The 19,822-nt window shown below is 38.6% G+C and overlaps 1 pseudogene; it reads left to right on the forward strand.

Annotated features, from left to right (window-relative positions):
- LOC123233420 overlaps positions 1–1,956 on the forward strand; it is a 16,584-nt pseudogene extending 14,628 nt beyond the window's left edge.
- Positions 1,957–19,822: the final 17,866 nt, after the last annotated feature.

A 19,822-nucleotide genomic window follows, 5' to 3' on the forward strand; every position in this document is an offset into this window, starting at 1 on the left:
TGGAGGGGATGTGGCAAAATTGGGACATTAATGCATTGCTGGTGGAGCTGTGAACTGATCCAGCCATTCTGGCTGGCAATTTGGAATCATGCTCAAAGGGCTGTAAAAGAATGCCTGCCCTTTGATCCAGCCATACCATTGCTGGGTTTGTACCCCAAAGAGATCATAGATAAACAGACTTGTACGAAAATATTTATAGCTGTGATTTTTGTGGTGGCAACAAATTGGAAAAGGAGGGTATGTCCTTCAGTTGTGGAATGGCTGAACAAACTGTGGTATATGAGGGTGATGGAATACTATTGTGCTAAAAGGAATAATAAACTGGAGGAGTTCCAGGCGAACTGGAGAGACCTCCGGGAACAGATGCAGAGCGAAAGGAGCAGAGCCAAAAGAACATTGTACACAGAGACTGATATACTATGGTAAAATCGAATGTAATGGACCTCTGTACCCGCAGCAATACAATAACCCAGGACAATTCTGAGGGATTTATGGTAAAGAAAGCTACCCACATTCAGAGGAAGGACTGCAGGAGAGGAAACATATAAGAAAAACAACTGCTTGAATGCATGGGTCGGGGTGGACATGATTGAGGGTGTGGACTCGAAACTACCACACCAATGCAACCACCAACAATTTGGAAATAGGTCTTGATCAAGGACACATGACAAAACTAGTAGAAATGTGCATCGGCCATGGGTAGGGGGAGTGCGGGGGGTGAAGGGGAAAGGAGGAGCATAAATCATGTAACCATGTTAAAAATGAATATTAATAAATGTTTGAAAAAAAATGGATGAGACATATGAAAGGCATGCCTTTTAGAGCTGTTACAGTCTCATGCCAAAGGAGGGAGCAAACCCAAGGGGTTGGTTACTCTGTGATGGGTTATAATATTATAAAGTTTTCCTAAGGGGCATGGTACCCCTAAGTGGCCCCCAAGATAGAGCATTTCAGCCAAGATTGAAAGCCATGAGCTTCAGTGGCTACCTGAGTGGATCTGAGTGTTGGTCAACATTCTCCTCAGGGGGGATTGTGTAATTGTCATGGGGATTGCATAATTGTCATAGGGATGGTATATAATTGTCATAAAAGTAAAAAATATTTTAAGAAAGAAACATTTCAGGAAAAGGGACTTAATAACTCTTTGAATCTAGAAGATAAATTGTTTGAAGAAGGCACTATGAAGATGCCTAAAGAAACCTCCATAGCATCAGAAGACCCAGAATGAACCATGGGGTATAATTGGTTGAACTGTGGGGGGTTGTAACACATTTATTTTGAATGTACACTCTTATGCCAAAGGGGACTGCCCCCTAATTGGCTTTTTCTCAATGTGCCTAGCAATCATTGGTTTTGTTCTCTTTCCCTTTTATCCCCAAATTATTATAATTTATAAGTTGGTTATACTTACATGATCCACTGGGGAGATTAGTCTCCCAAAGGATCCCAGGGAAATTGTGTAATTTGAATCTGTTACCCTAAAAACTATGATTACCAGAAAAACTATGATTCCCAGCACTCCACTCACTTGGATGTGTATTGGCTCCAAGGCAGAAGAGTGGTAAAGGCTAGGCAATGGGGGTCAAGTGACTTGCCCAGGGTCACACAGCTGGAAAGTGTCTGAGGCCAGATTTGAACCTAGGACCTCCTGTCTCTAGGCCTGGCTCTCAATCCACTTAACTACCCAGCTGCCCCCTGAAAAACTTTTAAAAATATAATACTTCAAGAATTGGATATTAATTTAAATCCTACAGAGCCTGTCCTAGGGATCTTCACCTTCTGAGTATATGTATCATGTCCTACATATTACCAGTCCATGCAATAGAAGCTGGAGAGCCTGCCTCTGGATAGGCATGATGATATATAATGGAATGCCCTACTCCTGAATTTGGAGTATTTGCTGTGTGGTTTCAGTCAGCTGGCTACATGATGGAGATGCTCTTGATTGGCTGGTGAGCCAGAACTGGGGTAAAGGCATGAAGTGGTCCAAACAGGGAAATCTATCTCTCCCACCCTAGCCTTTTTGCTGAGCTATACTGTATTTTCACAACTTGGAGTCATCCTGAGCTCTTTCTTCTTTCCCCTTCTCATCCCCTACCTATATCTAGTCATTTTTCAAGTTGCATCAACTTTCTTACATCATATCTCTTATATTCATCCCTTTTTCTCCACCTGAATGATCACCACCCTAGTTTGAGTCCTCATTATTTCTTATCCTGACTACTAGAACAGTCTTCTAATTGACTCAATTGCCTCTAGGATATCTGGTCTGCAAACCATTCTTCATTCAGCGGTCATAGGATCATATGAGATAATAGATTTGAAGCTAGAAGGGAACATAGAAGTTATCGAGTTTATCCTTTCATTTTCCAAATGAGGAAACTGAGGCCCAGAGAGATTAAACCACTTGCCCAGGTTTCATAGTTAGAAAGTGTTAGAGGCAGGATTTGTATATACCTTTGTTTTTTAGGATTATATCCACTATGCCACTCACTCCAGTTAAATTGATATTTTTAAAGCCCAAGTCTGACCAAAGAACTCCCGTTATCAGGAATATCAGGAATATTCAGCAGTCTTCTCTTGCCTCTGGATAAAAAGCAACTCTTCTTTGTGGCTTTTAAAGGACTTTACAATCTGTCTCTGGCCTACCTTTCCAAGCTCAAAAGTACCCTTACTTCCATCATAAACTTTCAGTTTTGACCAATTAATTGGCTTCTTTACTGCTGCCTGTAGGCTCCCCATTTTATCTCCTACTTCTGTGCCTTTGGAAAATCTATACCACATGCCTGGAATGCACTCCTTCCTCGCCTCTGCCTTGTCATATACCTAGCTTTTTTTCAAAACTTAGCTCAAATCTCGCATCCTTTGGAATATTTTTCTCTATACTTTTTCACTTAGCGACCTCATTAACTCCATAGATTCAAGGACCATCTCATGCAAATGACACTGAGATCTCTATCCTTAGGTCTAGTCCTACATCACCAACTTTGGATTGGACATTTCAAACTGAATGACCCATAGGCATCTCAAACTCATCCTATGCAAAAATGAACTCATTATCTTTCCTCCAATTCCTCTGTCCCAATCCATTTCTTTTCTGAATTTTTAAAAATGATCTTTTTAATTTAATTTAAAAATTATCTTTGAGTCCACCATGATCCTTCTAGTCACTCTGTTTGCGTCCTTGGTGTAGGCTCTACCTCCTCACTTTCCCTCACTACATATTCATAAATTGCAAAACACACACACACACACACACACACACACACACACACACACACACTGTCATTCACTTAGCCACTATTCCAGTTTAGGCCCTTTTCAGCTCTCCTTTGGTCTATTGTAATAGTCTCCCTTTTGGACTTTCTACCTCTAGCACCTCTCAACTCCAAGCTATCCTTCACAGTCACTAGTGATTTTCTTTATTAAAACTTGGGTCTGACTGTGTGATTACTCTATGCAATAAGCTTCATTGGGTCTTTATTACTTCTAGGACCAAATGTAACCTCCTTTGCTTGGCATTTAAAATTCTTCCCAACCTGGCCCCTTTCTTGTTTTCCCATCAACTTATATTTTACTACTTTACTTGTACTTTGTAATACCAGCCTACTTTAAATCTGGTCTCAGATACTTCCTAGCAGTATGACTTTGGGTAAGTCATTTAATCCTGATTATCCAGCCCTTGATAGTTTTCTGTCTTAAAAGTGATACTAACACAGAAGTTAAAGGATTTTATTTTAAAGGCAAGGTTGAGGTGACCCTAAGACACTGCTGGAATTAATTTTCTTGGGATTATTCATTCTTGTGCCAATTCCTGTGCTCTGATCACAATTACATTTAAATGATTTCTTCTTCTTCTTCCTTTTTTAAAACCCTACCTTCCATCTTAGAATCAATGCTGTGTATTGATTCTAAGGCAAAAGAGTGGGAAGGACTAGGCAATGGGGGTTAAGTGACTTGCCCAGGGTCACACAGCTGGGATAAATGAATTCTACTTAGAGTGATTCCCTTATGGAACTAAAAGGGGGCTCAATCTTGAGTGGGATTCTACAAAAGAGGTGGAAGGTAATATCGTAAAACATCATGGAATGATGAAGAGTATTGCCTCTGAAGTCAGAGAACCAGATCTCCAATCCTATCTTTGACAATTACTACCTACATGACTTTGAGAAAGTCAATTCCATTTCCTGAGTCTCAGCATCCTCATCTGTTGAAAGCCGTTAGATGTAAAGAGCCAATTGGAGAAATAGGGTCAAATTTAGGGCCTGTTATCTGGATTCCCTACGTGACCAATCCAGGCTTAGGCAGTCTTTGTGTTTGGTCCTGATCACCTGAGCCCTGAAAAGTTCTGGTACCAGCAGGTAGATTAATCCAAAAACAACTTGACCCCTCCAAGAGGCTATTAGGAGTCATTTAGAGAAACAGAGTCTGTAATAGATGTTTTATCTGGATCCCATTACAAAATCATCGGCAAGTAAAACTACGTGTATGATTTTTCTGCACTGCATGTCAGATGCAGATAGAATGGACCATCTAAGGTAAAAATCTGAGGCTCCTCTTTTGACTCATTTTTAGATCCCCACATTCTCTCAATATTCTTATTGGAAAGCTTTGAGTCCTTAACCAGACCAGCAGCTACTGAGTTAACAATTCCTCTCCTTGATAATTAAGAAGCCTGAAACCTAAAAAATATATTACTTAGATAAGGACTGGAGCCGGACAATTTAGTCCAGACTATCTGACCAGGTGCAGATCTGTAAATCAAGGCAGAATGCAATTAGTAAACATCTCCATGAAATTTATTTCTGCTTCCAGAATTATCCCCTACTAATTGGTAGTTGGAACTTGGCCCTTGTCTTTGCACCCATATCTCTATTTTTTAGGCTTTAATGAATTGTGTATGATTTGTAGCCCCTTCACAGCTGTGATTCTTTCTTTGTGTTCTTTGTTTGAAACCAGTATAAAATAAAGTCCAAAATCCCATAGCGTTGGATCAGCATGGGCTAACCTCTAGTTCGGCTGTTCTCAGTTTCTTTTTTTTCCTGTCTTAGCAATCCGACGCCGTAAAACGCCACTCAGGACCCCTACCATATAGAGCTGGTCCTCTATACTCATCCTTCAAGGAGGTTGGACTTTAGGGATGTTTAGGCCTCTTCCAGCTCTCAATCTATCACTCTGTGACTGCAGAGTACTGGTAGGGATTGTTACAGAAGGATTCATTTAGGTGTGATGAAAGAAAAAACTTCTTAACAATGAGAGCTACTCCAAAGTGGAATGAATGGCTTCAGGAAAGCATGTGAATAGATTCACTGCCAACAGTTGTCTTCCCACAGAAGCTGGATAACCATACATCAGGGATGTTGTAGATCATATTTTTGTTCATGAAAAGTGTCTGAGCAGATGACCTCTGAGGTTTCTTCTGACTTGATAAAGTTTCATGAATAATAGAGCATCAACTTGCAGATATCTGGATAGGAGCACCAACTGATTGGCAAGTGGGGCTCTAGCCAGGAAAGGAGAGAATTTTTAAAACATTAGCTTGGAGCCTTTGTTACATAAGACTACAATAGGCTGGCAGCAGTGTAGATTATGATGAGCTAATACTGAAACATTAAAGAAAGTACCTCTCACACATTATGAGGTTGTTTCAGTTGCGTCCAATTCTTTGTGATCCCAATTGGGCTTTTTTTTTTTGACAAAGATACTGGAATGATTTACCATTTCCTTCTCCAGCTCACTTGACAGGTGAGGAAACTGAGGCAAACAGGTTTAAGTGACTTGCCCAGGGTCACACAGCTAGTAAGAGTCTGAGACCAGATTTTTTTTTTAGACCTTCTCCTTCTAACTTAGAACCGATACTGTGTCTTGGTTCCAAGGCAAAAGAGCTGTAAGGGCTAGGCAGTTGAGGTTAAGTGACTTGCCCAGGGTCACACAGGAAGCGTTTGGGGCCAGAATTGAACCCATGATCTCCTGTCTTTAGGCCTGGCTCTCAATCCACTGAACCACTTATTTGCTTCCTGAGTTCAGATTTGAACTTAGAAAGATGAGTCTTCCTGACTTCAAACCTGGTGCCATATCCACTGAGCCACCTAGCCGCCCACCTCTCTTACATAGCAGGTGCTTAATAAGTGTTTGTGTGATGATATGATGAAGACTGTTCATTGCTTTCCCCCTCTGAGGCCCCTGCTACCCCATACCCATTAATAGCTGCAATAAGGAAGAACAATTAGCAAATTTATAGAGCAAGGTAATATAAACATTTTTATTGCTTAAATGTGACCTGTGCTTCAACTGCTGTTGGAAGAGGTAGCACTGCAAAAAAGAACAGTGGCTCAGGGTTCAAGAGTCAAGCTACATGACTGAACAAATCATTTCCTTGCTGCAAGTCTCAGTTTCTTCCTCTGCAGCTAAATGATAGAGCTCTGAACCTGGAGTCGACAAGACTTGTGCTCAAATTTTGCCTCTGCCATTCACTAGCTGTGTGACTTACTCTGAGATGGCTCTTCTAGGCAAGTTACTAAATTCCTGCCTGCCTCAGTTTCCTTATCTGCAAAATAGTCAATCAGGACTAGACGATCTTTAAGGAAATATCCAGTCTTAAAATGCTATGGTTCCTAGAAAAATGAAAGAATTTATCAGTAGGCCAATCAACAAGTGCTTATTAAGTGACTTCTGTAGTCAATGGTTCCACATGTGGATGGTGCCAGGTGGACTAGTGGAGAACCTGTTTTCTCGGTTTTAACTATCACATCAAAATTAGCCCCAGTGGTAGAGGATCAATCCATGCTCTGTTGTATCGCAATCTCAGAGGCTACATTTAGTGCACAATCATCTGTGAACAGAGTCATGTACCAACTCTCCATCCACTTTAGTCTTGGATTGTGGTCAAACCATTGATTACAGCAAATGGAGAAATTTTGAAGGCTGGATAAGTTCACTTACCTTGAAAGTATACTTTCTAAAGATGTACACATAGATGATGAGGCTGATGCACCCAAACCCCCAAACCCAAAGAATTTAAGTGACTTTTCTGAGGTGGAATGGAAAATAAGAGGAAGAACCAAGGACTAGAACTCAGGTCTCTTTCAAATTTTTCATTTTACAGAGATGTGCTTGAGAGCTAATTTTCTCCTTCCTCCCATTTCTTTCTCTAAGAACTCCTAATCGAAGTTCATCAGGCAAACTTCAAATTTGGATCATTGCTGCCCTATTAAATCTGACGTCAAGAAAGTAATTTTAATGGCTCATTTCAGCACCACCAAAATATACTCATAGCTCTAACTTTATTTCTGACTCAAGAATTTATTTTTGGAATACCTGCTATTTTCAACTATTTCTTTTTTTCAGATAAATCTCTACTTCTTTCACTATTTTCTACCTTCTTCCCCCCCATCCCCTAAACTTAATTTTGTCATATCTATTAAGTCAACTTCCAATTTACGTTGCTCTCTAAAGGCCTGCTGGCTCGACAAGTATTTTCCAAAGGCCTCCTTGTTTTTTTGAGAGGCCTAAAATCTTTATTTCCAACAAATTACCAGCACTTCTGCTCACATTTTATTTTTCAGAGAGTTGGTATGGTTCATACTGATTTCTAAAACTTTCCATTTTCTGCCTCTTCTACCTTTCCTGTCTTTTATAGCGGTTGTTAAATCATTCAGTTCTTCCTGACCCTGTGAACCATGGCATGCCAGTATGGTGTAGAAGGTTGTCTTGGCAAAGATACTGGAGTGGTTTGCTATTTCCTTCTCTAGTGGATTGAGGCAAATGGAGGTTAAGTGATTTGTCCAGGATCATTATTCACATAGCTAGTAAGTGTCTGAGGCTAACTTTGAATTCAGGTATTCTTGACTCCAAGCCCAGTGCTCTATCCCTTGTGTCACTTAGCTGCCTTGAGATTCCTGCCTATAGAATAATAGTAATAAAATAACTAGGATAAAATGCTTCAACTCAGTTATCTCATTTGCTCCTCCCAACAACCCAGTGAAGTAGGTGCTATTATTATCCTCATTTTATAGATGAGGAACAGAAGTACAGAGATTATGAAGTGACTTGTCAAATTATCACATAGCTAAGCAAGTGTCTGAGGTTGGATTTGAACTCTGGCCTTCCTAACTCTACGTCCAGCATTCTATTCACTGTGACACCTAGTAGCCTTTGTGTAGACATTGCTTTGGGTTTGGAATGGTGGTGGTCATAGAGACATTTTTGTTTTCTTAGGTAAGTCATTAGCATCTTGTCTAGTCTGCATTTGTATCCTTCTTCTCTCAAAATGTTTTGACCCTGGAGGTGGGTTAGAGATATTTTTTCTTCCTAATTTTCCCAAGATAGGAACTACAATCATGAAATCAACTTTGCATATAAGAGGTAAGGTGGAAGAGAAAATTCTGATTCCACCATCATAAGCTCTTTCTCCTGCCTTTCTCTCTTGACTCCTTTCGGGTCAACTTTCTAAAACTATATACTGCAAAGAAAGTGTCAATCTTTGTTGCCAGAGGGAATTTTCTTATCCAGGTAGCTTCAGTGGGACTAAAGGTCCCGTCTCCAATAATATAATAATAGCTAGCATTTTTATGGGTAGCTAGTTGGTGCGGTGGATAGAGTGCTGGGCTTGGAGTCAAGAAAATCTGAGTTCAAATTTGACCTCAGACACTTACTAGCAATATAGCCCTGGACAAGATACAACCCTGTTTACTGCAGTTTCCTCATTTGTAAAAATTGAACTAGTGAAGGAAATGGCAAACCACACCAGTCTTTTGCCAGGAAAACTCCAAATGGGATCATGAAGAGCTAGATATGACTGAAAATGACTAAAAAACAAATCACTTTGAAAATATTTCCTCTTAACCTCACAACACCTCTGGGATATAGGTGTACTTAGCATCCCCATTTTATGCAAGAGGAGATTCAGGCAGACAGAAGTTAAGTAACTTGGCCATCATCACACAGCTAGTAAGTGTCTGAGATTAAATTTGAACTCCGGTCTTTCCGACTCCAGATCCATTGCTTTGTCCACTGGGCCATCTATGTTCTACCTAATTAATATTACAAGCCTTCATTCTCTTCTGGTCCCTACCACTGTTATTATAATAGCTCCCCCACTTCTATATCTAATCCAGCATCCAGGAAGCAGCTCCCAACCTCATCTTCCTTATGTATAATCATACTGTACCATAGCAGAATGAGGCCTGATTCTGAAACCAGGAATTCTAGCTCTGACATTTACTGGCTCTATGATCGTGGTCATGTTAACCTTCCTGAATCTCACATTCATCATGTGGGAAATGGGTTGAATAATATTTGTACTGCCTGATTCACAGGGTTTTTGTATGGAAAATACTATAAACCTTTCCAGATTTTTCTGGTTGTTTTAGATGTTTTTCAGAAGTGCTCAACTCTTTGTGAGCCCATTTGAGGTTTTCTTAGCAAAGATACTGGAGGGTTTTGCCATTTCCTTCTCCAACTCATTTTACTGATGAGGACATGGAGGCAAACAGGGTGAAGTGACTTGCCCAGAGTCACACAGCTACTAAGAGACTGAGGCTGGATTTGAATTCAAGTCTTCCGGACCCCAGGTCTGGCATTCTGACCTTTTCATTACCTAGCTGCCTGACTTCTCTTGCTCCTGCCTTCCAAATATTCTCTGCTCTAGGCAAATCTGACTAATTGTCTTACATATCTCATGCGTTTATTCCTTTACTTATATAGTTTCCTATAACTAGACTTTCCTTTTTCAGTTATTCCCTTCCCTTTCCCAATTATTCCCTTTGTATCCTACTTCAATACTCATATCAGCCATGTGCCTTTATTGTCCTTTGGGTTCCCAGGCTATTTTGTTGTTTAAAGCCCATCTCAAGTGCAAGCTCCTCCCCTACTTTCCCTGCCCTCCACCTCAATCAATAATGACCTTGCTACCGATCCTCATAGAACACCTCTTTGTATTTCTCTTACCCAGAATTCTTTTGGGTTGTACATATTTACTGACTAGAGTTCAAATTCCATGAGGTCAGGAGGCTGTGTCATAATTAAACTTTGTATTCTCTCCAGATTTCTGTACACAATAGATACTTTAAGTGTTTTTTTCCTTTTTAAGTTGAATTTAAAGAAATAAGTGATTTACAATGTTTATGTGCCCCACAAAATATAATTTTCAAAGAAAAAGGAGACTATATGGACACCAGGGATAAAATGCTAAAAAACTTTGTGGGCCATGACAATTTATCAGGGACCACAAAATAGTAAAACTTGTTCTCTGAATTTTGACTGATTTGATAGACAGATTAGCATACAAGCAGGCCAAATTCTGTTTGTCTAGTTCTGTATATGATAACTCAGAAGCAAAAGCTGGTTCAGTTGCAAATCAGGAAGGACCTGAGCGAGCTTGGGCAAAGACTTTTGGGTTCAGTGCTCCAAAAGGAATTCAGTTTATAAAAATGAACAAATGCCACTTTTATTGTTTAAAAAAATGAAGCCACTTAAAGGAAGTTCATAAATTTGTTAATGAATTGGGAAATAATTGAGTTAATTAAAACTGAGTCAAAAATGAAACTTTTTTTTAGTTTCCTCTTCTCATACTATATTAAAAATTACTTTAAAAATGTTTTATTTTCAGTGCAGTATTAAGGTTTTCTTTGCCATTGGTCACGTTCGAATGTCTCTGAATATAACAAGGGCAGCTAGGTGGTACAGTGGATAGAGCTCTGGGCCTGGAGTCAGGAAGACCTGAGTTCAAATCCAGGCTCAGACACGCATTAGCTGTGTGAACCTGGACAAGTCACTAAGCCCAGTTTGCCTCAGGCTCCTTATTAATAAAATCAGCTGTAGAAGGACATAGCAAACCATTATCTTTACGAAGAAATTGCAAATGAGGTCACAAAGAATCAGACAAAGTAATCCAGATTGAATTGCTTGTCAACTCCCAGAGTGGGGAGGGAATAAGAGAGAGAGACAACATGAATCATATAACTGGAAATTTTATGTGGAAATTTGTTGTTAAAATAAAATAAAAATAAAATGTTAAAAAAGAATAAAAAGAAAAATATTTTGGCTTTATGGAAAAAAAAGAATCAGACACAACCAAAACAACTGAACAATATCACATGAAGTTTTAAAACATGATTGTGTGTAGTAAAATTCACAAAACAGCTTTGCTTTTAATACCTAATAATGAGCCTAATAATGAGGATGAAGTAAAAAACAGATGAAAATGTTGCATAACTTTAGCTTGTTACATCAATGTAAATTAGTATTAGAAATTATTACCTATTTTCATTTGTTGTACATTCATTTAAAAATGTTTATATTGATTCAGAAACTATATCTTGAGCATCTATTTTATGCAAGGCTCTATTTGAGGCCCTGAGGAAGGGACAAACAATATAAAGACATGTTCTATGCCTTCATAGAATCATCTAGGAGTAAGAATATTAATTGTATGGACCCAAAGCCCACTCCCTATCTAAACCTAAACTTTGTAGGCTCAGCTCTGTACAGTGAAGAGTTTGGAGCTCCCACAAGCTCTTTCCTTTTCTGTTTTGACCTCCAAAAACGGTCATTTCTTGATTCTTAATAGGACTTGATTACCCAAATTTAAAAGGCCTCTAAAATTGTGCTTCCTTCAAGGCTCAATTCAAATCCCACCTTCTATAGGGAGCCTTTCTGAGTCTCTTAATTCCTACTTAAGTATCTTTCCTCTGGGAAAACCTTCCATTCACTCTCTTTTTTTTTAAACGTTTATTAATATTCATTTTTAACATGGTTACATGATTCATGCTCCTACTTTCCCTTTTACCCCCCACAATTCCCCCACCCATGGCCGACGCACATTTCCACTGGTTTTAACATGTGTCATTGATCGAAACCTATTTCCAAATTGTTAGTTGCATTGGTGTGGTAGTTTCGAGTCTACATCCCCAATGATGTCCACCCCAACCCATGCGTTCAAGCAGTTGTTTTTCTTATATGTTTCCTCTCTTGCAGTCCTTCCTCTGAATGTGGGTAGCATCTTTTCCATAAATCCCACAGAATTGTCCATTCCATTCGATTTTACCATATTATATCAGTCTCTGTGAACAGTGTTCTTCTGGCTCTGCTCCTTTCACTCTGCATCAGTTACTGGAGGTCTTTCCAATTCACATGGAACTCCTCCAGTTTATTATTCCTTTTAGCACAATAGTATTCCATCACCAGCATATACCACAATTTGTTCAGCCATTCCCCAATTGAAGGACATACCCTCCTTTTCCAGTTCTTTGCCACCACAAAAAGTGCAGCTATAAATATTTTCATACAAGTCTGTTTATCTATGACCTCTTTGGGGTACAAACCCAAAAATGGTATGGCTGGGTGAAAGGGGAGGCAGTCTTTTATAGCCCTTTGAGAATAGGTCCAAATTGCCAGCCAGAAGGGTTGGATCAGTTCACAACTCCACCAGCAATGCATCAGTGTCCCAATTTTGCCACATCCCATCCAGCATTCATTACTCTCCCCTTCTTTCATTTTAGCCAATCTGCTAGGTGTGAGGTGATACCTCAGAGTTGTTTTGATTTGCATTTCTCGAATTATTAGAGATTTAGAACACTTTCTCATGTGCTTATTGATACTTTTGATTTCTTTACCTGAAAATTGCCTATTCATGTCTCTTGCCCATTTATCAATTGGGGAATGGCTTGATTTTTTATACAATTGATTTAACTCCTTGTATATTTGAGTAATTAGACCCCTGTCAGAGTTTTTTGTAATAAAGATTTTTTTCCCAATTTGTTGTTTCCCTTCTGATTTTGACTACATTGTTTTTGTTTGTACAAAAGCTTTTTAGTTTAATATAATCAAAACCATTTAATTTACATTTTGTAATTTTCTCTAACTCTTGCTTGGTTTTAAAGTCTTTCCTTTCCCAGAGATCTGACAAGTATACTATTCTGTGTTCACTTAACTTATTTATAGTTTCCCTCTTTATATTCAAGTCATTCACCCATTCTGAATTTATCTTGGTGTAGGGTGTGAGATGTTGATCTAAACCTAATCTCTCCCATATTGTTTTCCAAATTTCCCAGCAGTTTTTGTCAAATAGTGGATTCATGTCCCAAAAGTTGGGCTCTTTGGGTTTATCATAGACTGTCTTGCTGATGTCATTAACCCCAAGTCTATTCCACTGATCCTCCCTTCTGTCTCTTAGCCAGTACCATATTGTTTTGATGACTGCTGCTTTAAAGTATAGTTTAATATCTGGTACTGGTAGGCCCCCTTCCTTCACATTTTTTTTCATTATTTCCTTTGATATTCTTGATCTTTTGTTATTCCAAATGAAATTTGTTATAGTTTTTGTTAATTCAGTAAAGAAGTTTTTTGGTAGTTTGATAGGAATGGTGCTAAATAGGTAAATTAATTTGGGTAGAATGGTCATTTTTATTATGTTAGCTCGTCCTACCCATGAGCAATCAATGGCTTTCCAATTGTTTAGATCCAGTTTGGAAAGTGTTTTGTAGTTGTTTTCATATAATTGCTGTGTTTGTTTTGGTAGGTAGATTCCTAAGTGTTTTATATTATCTAGGGTGATTTTAAATGGTGTTTCTCTTTCTACTTCTTGCTGCTCTAGTGTGTTGGAAATGTATAGAAATGCTGATGATTTATGTGCATTTATTTTGTATCCTGCAACTTTGCTAAAGTTGTTGATTATTTCTACCAGCTTCTTAGTTGATTCTCTAGGATTTTTTAAGTATACCATCATATCATCTGCAAAGAGTGATAGCTTAGTCTCCTCATTGCCTATTTTGATACCCTCAATTTCTTTTTCTTTTCTAATTGCTACTGCTAGTGTTTCTAGTACTATGTTGAATAATAGAGGTGATAATGGGCATCCTTGTTTCACTCCTGATCTTATTGGGAAGGCTTCTAATTTATCCCCATTGCATATGATGCTTGTTGATGGTTTTAGGTATATACTGTTTATTATTTTTAGGAAAGGTCCTTCTATTCCTATACTTTTCAGTGTTTTCAATAGGAATGGATGCTGTATTTTGTCAAAGGCTTTTTCAGTATCTATTGAGATAATCATGTGATTTTTGTTTGTTAGACTGTTGATATGGTCAATTATGTGGATGGTTTTCCTAATGTTGAACCATCCTTGCATTCCTGGTATAAATCCCACCTGATCATGGTGGATGATCTTCTTAATTATTTGCTGGAGTCTCTTTGCTAATATTCTATTTAAATTTTTGCATCTATGTTCATTAGGGAGATTGGTCTATAGTTTTCTTTCTCTGTTTTTGGTCTACCTGGCTTTGGAATCAGTACCATATTTGTGTCATAAAAGGAATTTGGTAGGACTCCTTCTTTGCTTATCCTATCAAATAATTTGTATAGTATTGGGATTAGTTGCTCTTTGAATGTCTGATAGAATTCACTTGTGAATCCATCAGGTCCTGGTGATTTTTTCTTAGGGAGTTCTTTGATGGCTTGTTCAATTTCTATTTCTGATATGGGATTGTTTAGGTATTCTATTTCTTCTGCTGTTAATCTAGGCAATTTATATTTTAGTAGATATTCATCCATATCTCCTAAATTGTTATATTTGTTGCCATATAATTGGGCAAAATAGTTTATAATGATTGCCTTAATTTCCCCTTCATTAGAGGTGAGGTCTCCTTTTTCATCTTTGATACTGTCAATTTGGTTTTCTTCTTTCCTTTTTTTTTATTAGATTGACCAGTACTTTGTCTATTTTATCTGTTTTTTCAAAATACCAGCTTCTGGTCTTATTTATTAATTCAATAGTTCTTTTACTTTTGATTTTATTAATTTCTCCCTTAATTTTTAGTATTTCTAATTTAGTTTTCATCTGAGGGTTTTTAATTTGTTCGCTTTCTAATTTTTTGAGTTGCATACCCAATTCATTAATCTCTACCCTCCTTAATTTGTTAAAATATGCATTCAAGGATATAAATTTACCCCTGAGTACTGCCTTGGCTTCATCCTACAGAGTTTGGTAGGATGTCTCATCATTGTCATTTTCTTCAATGAAATTGTTGATTGTTTCTATGATTTGTTCTTTGACAAATTGGTTTTGGAGAATCATATTGTTTAATTTCCAATTGGTTTTTGATTTGCCTGTCCAGGTGCCCTTACTAATTATTATTTTTATTGCATTATGGTCTGAGAAGGTTACATTTATTATTTCTGCTCTTTTGCATTTGTTTGCAATGTTTCTATGCCCTATTACATGGTCAATCTTTGTGAATGTACCATGTGCAGCTGAAAAGAAGGTGTATTCCTTTTTGTCCCTATTTATTTTTCTCCACATATCAATTAAATCTAATTTTTCTAGGACTTCATTCACCTCTCTTACCTCTTTCTTATTTATTTTTTGGTTTGATTTATCTAGATCTGAAAGAGGAGTATTTAGATCTTCCACTATTATGGTTTTACTATCTATTTTCTTCTTGAGCTCTGCCAGTTTCTCCTTTATGAATTTGGGTGCTATGCCACTTGGTGCATACATATTGAGCAGTGTTATTTCCTCATTGTTTATACTGCCTTTAATCAGGATGTAATGACCTTCCCTGTCTTTTTTAATCATATCTATTTTTACTTTGGCTTTGTCAGAAATCATAATAGCCACTCCTGCCTTGTTTTTCTTATTTGATGCCCAAAAGATTTTGCTCAAGCCCTTAAACTTGTGTATGTCCACCCGCCTCATATGTGTTTCTTGTAGACAACATATGGTAGCATTTTGGTTTCTAATCCACTCTGCTATTTGCTTCCATTTTATGAGCGAGTTCATCCCATTCACATTCAGAGTTATAATTATCAGTTGTGCATTCACTGACATTTTTGTATCCTCCTTTAGTCCCACCCCTTCTTCTTACACTATTTTCTTTTAAACCAGTGGCTTGCTTTGAGCCGGTATCCCTTGTCCCCTCCTTTGATTAACTTCCCTTTCTAGCCCCTCCCTTATTATTCCCCTTTTTTTATTTTTAAAGGCCTAATGAATTCCCTCCCCCTTCTTCTCCCCTCCCTTTTTTGACCTCCCCACTTCCCTGCTCCCCTTGGTTTATTCCTTCTGACTTTCTCAGTAGGGTTAGATAGAGTTTTTTTTTTATTCCAATGGATAACGTAGCTACTCTTTCCTCTCTGGTTTGATTACACTGAGAGTAAGGTTTAAATATTACCTCAATGCTCTCTTCCTCTCCTTCTTATACTAGTATTTGTCCCCTCCCCTTCCCATGCCATCTTTGTGTGTAATAGAATATCCTATTTTTCTTATTTACTCAAGTTTCTCTTGGTGTCCCCTACTATTCACCCCCCTCTTTCCCACCACCCATGTCATCTTAGACCATTTCGTATTCCACCCATTCCCTATGAATTATTCTTCTGATTGCTATAATAGTGAATACTATAATAGTGAATAGAGTTCACTACAGAGAATTATACATAGCATTTCTCCACATAGGAATACAGATAATTAGATCTTATTGAAGCCCTTAAAGAGGCTAATTTAAAAAATTATGAGTTTTCTTTCTTTCCCCTCTGTTTCTTATTTACCTTTTCATGTTTCTCTTGATTTTTGTGGTTGGATTTCAAACTTTCCATTTAGTCCTGGTCTCTTCTGTGCAAATACTTGGAAATCTTCAATTTTGTTGAATGCCCATACTTTCCCCTGGAAGTATATAGTCAGTTTTGATGGGTAGTTGATCCGTGGTTGCAGGCCCAGTTCTCTTGCCTTTCTGAATATCATATTCCAAGCTTTGAGGTCTTTTAGCATTGCGGCTCCCAGATCCTGTGTGATCCTAATTGGTGATCCTTCATATTTGAATTGTCTCTTTCTGGCTTCTTGTAATATTTTTTCTTTTACTTGGAAGCTCTTGAATTTGGCTATTTTATTCCTGGGTGTTGTCTGTATTGGGTCCAGTGTAGATGGTGATCTATGGATCCTTTCAATGTCTATATTGCCCTCTTGTTGTAGAACTTCAGGGCAATTTTGCTGAATAATTTCTTTAAGTATGGAGTCCAAGTTTCTATTAATTTCTGCCTTTTCTGGAATACCAATGATTCTCAAATTGTGTCTTCTAGACCGGTTTTCTTGGTTTGTCACTTTCTCATTGAGATATTTCATGTTTCCTCCTAGTTTATCAGTCTTTTGACTTTGTTTTATTTGTTCTTGTTGTCTTGAGAGATCATTAGCTTCTAATTGCTCAATTCTAGCCTTTAGGGTCTGGTTTTCCTTTTCAATCTGGTCATATCTGGTGTTCAATTTGCTTATCAGTTGATTTGATTTCTGAGCCTCACTTTCCAATTGCAAAATTCTGCCTTTTAAACTGTTATTTTCTTGCCAGATCTCTTCCATCTTTCTCATCATCTCTGATTTGAACTCTTCAATAGTTTGTGACCAGTTTTCATTATTTTGGGAAGGTTTGGATATGATTACTTGTTTGTCCTCCTCTGTTGTCTGGATTTTCTCTGTGTAAAAGTTGTCGAGTGTTCCAGAGTTCTTCTTGATAATCTTTCTCTTCTGGGCTTACCTATGGCTTGCCATTGTTAGCCCAGCGCCTTCTCCACTTTGTCCTCACACTGAGGTTCTGTCTGCGCTGCCTAGGCTCCCGAGGTCTCAGGTCTCCTTGTTCTTGGGGTCGAGCCTCCTGGTTGTCCCTGGTCTGCCCCTCTGCCCGAGGCTCTTTCAGCAGTCTCAGGGGCTGCTTCCGCAGCCATCTGCACCGGGTCCCCACTCGCGGTCCAAGCCTGCGCTCGAGATTCTTGTCTGCGCCTAGGGCACTGCCTTCACCCGCGCAGGTCCTCTGGAGAGTCCATGCATGTTCTTTAGCCTCTTGGGGTCCTAAGTCTTGCTGCTCTCAGAAACAAGCCCTGGACCTGCCAGTGACTTAATGGGTGCCCCAAACCTGCTTTACCTCTTGTGGGCTGGTCTTGGTGTTGTGTGTGGTGTGGGGGTGGGTGAGGGGCTTCTTCCTCTTGCGTTTTAGTGAGAGTTGTTTCATCCCTTTATAGGGTGGAAATGCCCTGATTCTGCGTACCTTCAATGCTGCACCCTGTTGTGGGGTCCCTTTATTCATCTGGATTCGTTTTTATGTCCCCTTGAGGAGTCCTGTATGCTTCGGTTAGGAGAGATCAAGCAGTGCTGCTCCTTACTCTGCCTCCATCTTAACCGGAAGTCCTCCATTCACTCTTGTATAAATCTTTTTTTGTTGTTGTTATTCAGTCATTTTCATTTGTTTCTGACTCTTTGTGACTCCATTTGGAGTTTTCTTGGCAAAGACTGGTTTGTCATTCCCTTCTCCAGTTTACAGACAAGGAAACTGAGATGGATAGAGTTAAATGACTTGCCCAAGGTCACAGAACTAGTAAGTGTCTGAGGCCAGACTTGAATTCTGGAAGATGAATCTTCCTGACTCTAGGACCAGCTCTTTATCTACTGCACCTCCCTCCTCTCTCATGTTTTTTTGTAAGGACATGGTTATTTACACATTATAGACACTTATACTTTAATGGGAGAGACAACCTTAAAAATATATATCTTGTAGTGACATGATTATTTACAGGTTGTTTCTACCATTAAATTATGGGTTTCTTAAAGGCAATGACTATGTTTTTGCCATTTTTTTCTCAAGTGATGGGAATATAGTAAATTCTTAAGAAATGTTTGTTGACTGAGTGACTGATTAATTCTAGGAAGGTGGACCTGAACTTCAATAATGCTAAAGAGAACAGGAATCAGTAACTGCTTGCAGTTGTTGAAAGCTATCCCTTATTTCTAATTCTGGACCTGGCGTTAGGTAGACTTGAGTTCAGTTCAGCCTCAAATACTTTCTAGTGTCTTCAATCCTGAAAAAATCACTTAGCCTCTGTCTGCCTCAGTTTTCTCATCTGTAAAATGAAGATAATAATAGTACTTACCTCTCAGGGTTGTTGCTAAGAATTGAGGCAAAAAGAGTTAAGTGACTTGCTCAGGGTCGCACAAGCTAATCAAAGCTTGAGGCTAGATTTGAACTCAGGAAGATGGATCCTCTTGACTTCAGGCCTTTTATTTTACAGTTGAGGAAATAGAACTAATAAGGCTAATTCAAATCCACCAGTATTTATTAAATGCTTGCTATGCACCAGGCATTGGGGAATAGGAATACAAGCAATAGTCCTTGCCCTCTAGGAAGTTACTTTCTAATGCAGGAAGACAACACATAAAAGAGTACCTGGGAGGGAAAAATGTATTTATACATATATATGGTTAATTAATTATTATTTATATATAATTATATATAATATTAATATTAATTATGTAATAATACTAGAAAAGGTCTAGAAAGTCAGATAAGGTTTATGACTTGTGCAAGGTAGCTACAATCAAAGTCATGAATATTGACTTAGTACTCCATTCATCACACTATTGAGCTATCTGTTAAACAACAATTTTGGGATGAGTAGGAGTGAGAAAGTTAGATAGGTGGGTGAGGACTAAGGGCTGACAGACAGGCAATGTTCTTAGAGAAAGTATCTGTGGGTCTCTGTGTTTGTATTTTGCATCTTGGGAAATGTTTCTTCACTCTTCTGGGCAAGAGAGATGGAATTAATCACAACCCCCTTTGATTCCAGGCAGGACAGAATGTTCATTCAGCTCTGGTCCCTTTCTTGTGCCCTTTCCTCCCCCAGGGCATGTATGTGTGAGAGAGAAAGGAAAGGGGGAGGGAGAGAGACAGAGACAGAGACAGATAGAGACAGACTGACGAGAGAGAGAGAGAGAGAGAGAGAGAGAGAGAGAGAGAGAGAGAGAGAGAGAGAGAGATCTTTAGTAAAGAGTAAGAGGGGACAAAGTGGGGAC

The sequence above is a fragment of the Gracilinanus agilis genome, chromosome 2 (assembly GCF_016433145.1).
Source record: "Gracilinanus agilis isolate LMUSP501 chromosome 2, AgileGrace, whole genome shotgun sequence".
NCBI lineage: Eukaryota > Metazoa > Chordata > Mammalia > Didelphimorphia > Didelphidae > Gracilinanus > Gracilinanus agilis.